This window comes from Lactuca serriola, chromosome 3 (genome assembly GCF_051521515.1).
Source record: "Lactuca serriola cultivar US96UC23 chromosome 3, Lser_US96UC23_V15, whole genome shotgun sequence".
Taxonomy (NCBI): domain Eukaryota; kingdom Viridiplantae; phylum Streptophyta; class Magnoliopsida; order Asterales; family Asteraceae; genus Lactuca; species Lactuca serriola.
In genome coordinates, this window is record NC_136410.1 from 185,458,727 (window position 1) to 185,467,423 (window position 8,697).

Genomic DNA, 8,697 nt, shown 5'->3' on the forward strand with positions numbered 1-8,697 from the left:
CATGCATTTTTCTCATGTTCCCATAGTCACCTCACTCACTCTCTCTTTTCTCCTCTCCTTCTTGCTCTCGGCCGAACACAACACACACACACTCACAAAAATTCACTCCATTCTCTTTAAGTCTTCAAGAACATCTTCTCACTTCTTCTTCAAAACTTTCGAGATCTAGAAGGCTTTCAAGGATATTCTCCACAAAAACTCATCATCTAAGGTAAGAGATTGCTTAGATCCATAATCTAGCTACTTCTTTTCATCAAAAATCATCTCTTAATCCATTCAAGTTCATGATCTTGCATCTTAGAACCCACTAAGTTCGAGATCCATCCAAGGAACTTGCTAGGGCCGAAAATAGCACCAAACTTCTCCAAATCTTCTTCAAAACCGATCCACAACTCAAGGTGAGTTTCATACCCCCTTCTTTTCGGTTTTTATGAGTTTTTATGGGGTAGAATACAAGTAAATGTGTAGATCTATGTGTAAATGTATGCTATGTGTGATTTGATGCATGTATGTGTGTGATATCATGTGTTTGTGATGAATATGTTATCCAAAAAGTGTGTAAAAACCGAGATCTAAAACATGAGGAAGGAAATAAACATAACTTAAACTATTTTACCCTAATCAAGTCAAGAAAAATAGTTTATATGGTTAGGATGAACATACTTGAACATAAAACCCATTTTTGGGCTTAAGCTGTCAAAAATACAAAACTTAGGGTCCAAACCGACAAATTATAGTTTCTGGAGGGTCAAAAGGGTCCAAACGGTTTCTATAATAATTTTTCTGAACAACAACATTTTTGAGGGACTTAAAATGAAAATTTTGAATTTAATGGGCTAAATTTGGGCTTTTCGACCCAATAAGCCCCAAAATGCGAGATTTATAAGTTTGAGGGGCTGAAAATGCAATTTTATGTAAAACAGGGGATTTGAAGTGTATTAAAACTATTTCAAATGTCAAAAATGCTTTTCAAATTCAAAAAGGATAAAAAATGTAAAAATTTTCTATTTTGGGCCAAAACTTTAAAAGTTGCGAAACTGGGGGTTTTAACCGAGAAAACATCATTCTGGAAGGGCTAAAGCTGTTTACAAAATAAATTTGGGTTAAAAATGTCTTTTCAACAAGTTTATGATACAAAAGTGTCAAAATAATGTTTTAAGGACTAAAATGAAATTCTTTTATATAAAGGACTAAAAGTGTTATTTTTATAAAAGAAAGGTTGTGAAAAGGTAAAAATCTTACTTTTAAACAAATTAATTCATTAAGACAAAATACAAGATCCACGACTACCGATGAAACAGAAAAACAAATACACTCTCAACAACAAATATCGTTACAAAACGAATTGATTCGGTCTCGAATCAATAACAAAACCAAAAATCAATAACCCAAGTAATTCGTTAAACACACGACAACTATGATGAGTCAGCATACAAACTTTGGGCTTGAAAGTTTCAAATCGTGCTTCTTGGGCCTTGCTAGCCCAATAACATGATCTTTGGGCCCGAAGGGAATACGCTTACGTGTTAATGGGCCTTCTATGACCCAATTCCATTTAAAAGGACTTCAATAGCTCTAATGTGTTATTGGGCCCTAATGGCCCATTAGTACTGCTAGTGAGGTCGAGAAGTCAAATTTGAGTTGGGCCAAGTGCTTTTCGCATTCCCGATAGCCTTGAATAACTTATGGAAATAAAGGGGGCTTCGTACCCTCCTTTTTCCTCGGTTGACCGGCTTATGAGAATTCAAGTATACAGATTCGTGGCGTTAATCAAGAGAAGTCAGGGTGGTTGGATTATGTGAGTAGTACGGACGACGCCTTAAGGATTGTTCGTAATCTGTAGTTATAAACTAGTCATTTTCATTAATGCGTGATTGTAACAACTCATAAACCCTAATTAATCCAATGTCACCTGGGTAATCAAAAACATTCGTCGTATCGGTATAACAATAAACAAGTCATGTAATTTACGTATTGGGAAAACGTCGGGTTTTTCCCGGAAAGTTCAACATTTTCACCTATGTGATGTATACAAAGTTCAACAATTATACATGTTTTCTAAATCGACAAGCATATTTACAGATCTTCACACTTTTTATAAACAAATACTCTTTTCAGAAAATATCGGATTTTCTGGGTTTTTCAAACTTCACAAAAATCATTTCTCCATAACATTACTTATGAACTCACCAACATTTCATATGTTGACGTTTTTCCAAAATAACTTGTATTCTCAGGTAACAGGTAAGCCGAAGAATAAGTATCAAGTTATGTCATGGTGTTTTGCTTAGATTATCTATCGAACGGTTTGTGTTATGAAATTTGTAATGTTTAAAACAATGTATTGAATGTAAACAATATCAGTTGTAATATTTCAATGCATGGTGACGAATGATGTTATTATTCATGTATAATCATTGTGATGGTATTCAATTTAAGTCACAAGAGCCCTCGGACGTTTCCGCCGTTCGGTTCGGGGGTGTGACAGTGTCAAAGAATTCTTGACCCTCCTTTTGATGATACCCTTTAGCTACTAAGCGAGCTTTGTACTTCTCAATGGTACCATCAGGTCTAAACTTCTTCTTGAATATCCATTGGTGCCAATTTGGTTTTTGCCCAAGTGACAAATCTACCATTTTCCATGTGTTATTTTGCACAATGGATTCAAACTCACTTTTGATTGCCTATTTCCAATAAGGTGCTTTAGAAGATTCCATAGCTTTCTTATATGATTGGGGTTCATTGTTCACCACAGAGGTCATGTAATCAGGTCCAAAATCTTTGGCAATTTTGCCTTGTTTGCTTATTTTGGGTTTTAAGTTTTCTTCTTGAACCTTAGAAGAACTCTCTTCATTTGATTGTAAACTTTTTCCTGGAATGGTATCATTCAGTCCATCATCTAGAGGTCTTTTCCTAGAGCCAGAAGCCTCTTTCCCTTTATCCTTAAAATGGTAAATGTTTTCAAAGAATTCAACCTCTGCTGATTCCATGATGGTGTGATTATGGATATCATCAAAATGTGATTTATAGACAAGAAACCTATAGGTTGCACTATTCGTGGCAGGGCCTAGGTAGATGCAATCTATGGTTTTTGGTCCAAGTTTAGTCCTCTTGGGAAGAGGTACTTGTACCTTAGCCATGCAACCCCACACTTTTATCCTTTTGTAAGAGGGTAATCTCCCTTTCCACATATTATAGGGTGATTTGTCACTCCATTAGTAATTAACATTGAGTTTATCATGTTTTTTAATGTTCTATTCTTCCTTTCAGCAACTCCATTTTGTTGTGGAGTGTATGGAGCAGTTGTTTGATGTATAATACCATGTAAAGAACAAAATTCAGCAAAGTCTTTGGATTCATATTCTCCTCAGTCGGACCTTAGAATTTTGATCTTTTTGTCAAGTTGATTTTCAACTTCAGCCATATAATTCTTAAAAGAATTCAAGGCTTCATCTTTGGTATTTAACAGATAAATATAGCAATACTTGCTGCAATCATCAATAAAAGATATATAATAATTCTTTCCTCCTCTTGTAGGTGTTGCTATAAAATCACATAAATCAGAATGGATTAAGTCAAGTATTTCATTAGATTTTTCAACAGATTTATGAGGATGTTGTGAGAATTTTTAATCTACACAAACCTCATATTTCATACTTTTATCTAATGAACATTTTGGTAACATTCCAAGTTTTGCCATTCTTTGAATAGAGAAAAAAATTGACATGTCCCAATCGAGAATGCCATAAAAATGAAGGATCAATCATATGCATAGAAGAGGGGCTAGTAGTGCCCATTTATACATTAGCTTCAACATTGGTTACATCACTGTTTGGTGTTTCAACACCATAGTACAAAGGCAAGACACTGACTTTGAATAGACCATCACTAAGGTATCCCTTTCTAACATACACCCCACCTTTAGTGAGAACAAACTTATCAGACTCAAATAGAAGTTTGAAATCTTTGTTACTAAGAATAAGACCATAAATCAGATTCTTAGTAACTTCAGGAACATGCAAGACATCATTGAGAACAAGTTCTTTATCAAAATTCAGTTACAACTTCACTTTTCCATTTCCTTTAATTTTTGCAGTGGTAACATTCCCCATAAACATTGTTTCAGAATCAGAGACTTTCTGGTGTGTAGAGAACATGGTTCTAAAGTTGCAAATGTGCCTTGTGGATCCAGTATCAATCCACCAATCAACACAATTGCTAACCATGTTGGTTTGAATCACAGCAACAAATTGATTTGGTGATTCAACCTTGTTGGTGTGACCAAAAGTTCCTCCACCATTGTTTCCATTGTTCCCTTCATTGTTTCCTCCTTGACCCCTCCTGAATCTGCAATCTTTGGCCTTGTGTCCAATTTTGCCACAACCATAGCATGGACCAGAATTCTTCTTGTTAGGGCCATGATTTTTGCAATCTTTGGAAGAATTTTTGGATCCTTGTTCTCTTTTCTTGTTGTTATGCTTTGTACTTGAAGAACTTGCTTCCCCTACAAAGTTTTCACTTGATTCCAAGGAATTTGCATCGGCCTTCTCTTTCAATCTGTTATCTTCTTCCACACGAATTCTCAACACAAGTTGATCAAAACTCATGTCATCAGTTAAGTGCTTAAGATATAGTTTGAAATTCTTCCAAGAAGGAGGAAGTTTTTCAGTGATTGAACCAACAAGAAAGTTAAAGTTTATACCCATACCTTCAACTTCAATATCATGTGCATTGACTTGAATTTCCTCCACTTATTTGAGGACAGATTTGGTATCCACCATCTTGAAATTCAAGAACTTTCCAATCACGAATTTCTTGGAACATCCCACTTATGTTTTGTATTTCTTTACCAGTGATTCCCATATCTCTCTTGCAGTAGAAATAGTAGAGTAGATATCATAGAGGGAATCATCCAAGTTTCCATAGCCCTTTGGTGTTCTACTAATTGGGTTGCAGTGGGTGATGTTACTCCTTTTGCAGTGATTACACCAATGGGAGGAGAAGGAGAATCGTCAGTGAGAACATTGGACACATGAAGAGTTGTCAAATAAAACAACATCTTCTGTTGTCATATCCGAAAATCAGAGCCTTTGAATTTCTCAGGCTTTTCCACATGTGTTTTGATGATGGATTGTTGATCCATTCTTCCACTTTTTTTTTTTTTTTTTTTTTTTTTTTTGTCTTAGATTGTTAAGACAAGAGTAAACAAAAACGAAAATGGAGAAACAAAAACATAAAAAAATCGAATTTATATAAATCAAAGATTCATAAATAAGAATATATACTTGAATGTTGAAGTATACAACAGAAAATAGAAACTCGAAATTGTAGATTGAGGCTTGCAATTGCAGTGATACAGAAACATCCCTAGTAGGGATCTGTCAATATGATACAACAATCAACGAATATCTTCTCTTGATTCTAACAAAATTTACTATGTTCCCTCTATTGTTTGTGGAATACGAAATTATATGAGGAATGTGTGTGTGTGTTTTTCTGAACCCGAAATCTGCTCTTTGGTGATGTATTTATAGATATACATTGACAGTTAATAACTGTTGTTCCCTCCAAAAACTGCTAACTGAAATAACTATCAAGAAAATTAAAACAAATTTAACAGATTTTTTCATATAAAATAAAAGTCAAAATCAGAATTAATATATATAAAAATAATGTAATTAGTCAAGGAGACCCCAAGAGCCCCAAGGCCCAAAGCCAATCTTTTGACCATTATATATCTTAGTCATTTAAGACCAATTTGACTAGCCCAATCACCAAATCCAACCCAATCCCTTTAGTCTAAGCCTTTGATCTAACTAGTAAACAACTAGTAGAAGACTTTTTAAGGGAGTGTAAGTTTCCTCTTTCTTCTAATGTAGGACAAGTCCCATAGAAAATTTTTTTCCATTAACAAAGTTCCAACAAACACTTCTTTCCACTTTCTTTCTCATCACGCTACTGAAGGAGCGAACTTGGCTTAGCACCCCTTTATTGCGTGATACGGGTGAGCGAGCCACTTAGTGACCCCCGCTCTCCATAGTCTAAGGGAGTATTTTATAAGAGAAAGTGATTCATAAGGGAAACGAACTAAGGATTATGACCCATATAAACATATTTTGAGGGTAATTTCCAAACTACAGACATAAAATAGGCTATTTCCACATATAGACATGTAATCCACAGAACTACCTCTGAGGGCTCCGCGGAATGAACTTATGCTCCGAAATATCGATGTGGCAAAAAAAATACAAAAAATGGAAATAATGGAGCTCCGGGGAACTGTTCTTCAGCGTCCATCCATCCACGGGATTATTCTTCAACCTTATTTATGTTTTTTTCTGTCACATTGGTTTCTTGTAACATAACTTTATTCCGTGGAGCCCTTGGAGTTAGCTACGCAGATTGCATGTCTATATGTGGAAATAGTCTTTTTTATGTCTATATTTTGGAAAATACCCCCAAAATATGTCTATTTGGGTCATAATCCCAACGAACTATCGCTTTTGTTCACATTTGGTCATTTTTTGTACACTATTTATCACTGAACTTGTTTTTTTTATGTTCACAAAAACTATTATGACTATTATAGGTTAGACGGTCAAGTTGAATTTTTCGGAAAATATATGAATTTCATGGTGAATATATGAATTTTCTGGGAAAAATATCAACTTTTTGACAAATATATGAATTTTTCAACAAATGTATGAATTTTCTAGAGAAGCTATGAACACTATGAATGACTTCATTCCAACATTAGATTGACCTCTATTCCAGCATATGGCTACATGAAAAACATACAAGAAATCAGTGGGGTTCCATATCAAAAATCTGGAAATCTGTGTGTTCTTGGTTCGTTCTCATTCTTGGGACAAAACCCTATAAAAACCGAAAATCAAACATTAGATCGACCTCCATTAAAGCTGTTTGAACAACCTGAACTCGAAGCTGATGAAGGTGTTGGATTAGGTGTCTAAGCCCATAACTATTATTGGTATGTAATTGACCTGATAGTAGCATGGTCCATTTAGGGTTTCCTTCACCAAAACAATTTGATAGATGGATATTTGTGTAAGAGGTTATTATGATTTATTAATATATTATAAGTATAATATATTAATTGAGGAATCATATTATTTGATTAGTATTGATCAAGATTTAATTTAGAATTAATTTAGTGATCAAAAGAGACTAATTAAATAGATACATATGGATTTGGCTATGATCCATGATTGGTTTGTGCTAGGTTAAGCTTATGGATTAGTCCATGAAGTGTTGGTCCAAATCATATGCATGGATTATAAGCTTATGTGGATTAGGTTTATACATGACTATTTGTTTTCCACACATATAATTATGCTATCATAAGCTAAAATAGGTTACCACCTTGCATGACAAGAAGAGAATCCGATTTCTAGTCTCCTTAGTCTCTCTCATATCCATTTAGTTGCTTATTGGTGTTTATGACTTGTTTGAGGCACAACACTTAGGGTGTTAAGTTCTCACAAGGCCAGAGTCTTACTAGCAACATCAAGAGGTAACTTTGTAACTTGTTTTATGATTCATGTATCAAATTTTGTATGCTAGTTTAGGCTTCATGCTTTGGAAACAATGTTGCATGTATAATTAGAGAAAACTTAGATCTAAAGCATTAGGGTTGTATGTTCACCATAGGAATGTTAGAGTACATAAAACCCAACAGTGGTATCAGAGCCATGTGTGTTTTCTATTGTATTGATACAATTGTGTAATTCTCAAAGCTGAAAAAAAAACTGCATTTCGGGATTCTACCAGGGCCAACTCTCTGAGTCCATCATTGAACTCGACGAGTTGGATGAATTTAGTCATGAACTTGACGAGTGCATAATGGGACTCGACGAGTTGGATGATCTAATGGCAGAATTCTCGAGTTTTTGGCCTATTTGGATTAGAATCATTACCACAAACTGTTTTGGTTCATAAATTCGATTTTAATGATATGGTAATTTTAATCCCCATCTAATAAAATGATGTTTATCAAATTCTAAGATAACTACTTGTTTTTGTGATATACTATTTATTTGTAAAATTTGAAGTTATCATGTACTATGAATCAAATTAGGTCAAATTGGTAAATGATCTTCATATCATAATTGGATTAGTTAATTTGATCTATATGTGTTCTTGGAAAAGTTCCATAACTTGTCCTCAAGTTATGGAGTTTGAAAAGTCTTTATTTATGAAACCATCAACTAATGTAAGTTATAGAATTCTAAGAGTCTTGGAAGGTTTCATAACTTGTACACAAGTTTTGAAGTGGAAAGGTCTCATTCATGGAACAGAAAAGTTCATAAGTTATGAATGTTAAAAGTTTTTGACAAGTTACAAAACTTGCCCTCAATTTTGGAACTTGAAAAGTTACATTAATGAAACTTTAATTCAAAACCCTAGAGTTTTAAAAGTTTTAAATTCAACCCTTATACTATTATAATATTAAAGTTTAATACTTATATATATATATATATATATATATATATATGTATAAGATAGTCAGTTTTACCGTTAGTAGGCATCATTCACAAAGCCGGCCTATAAAATGGCGGTTTAATGGGTGTCCACTCTCACCTACCGCTTCCTTGACTGGTGGAGGGTCGTTAGCCAAACGGGTAGGATAGGACATTAATTCTCATTAATAAGTATAATGAAATTATAAATTAAATA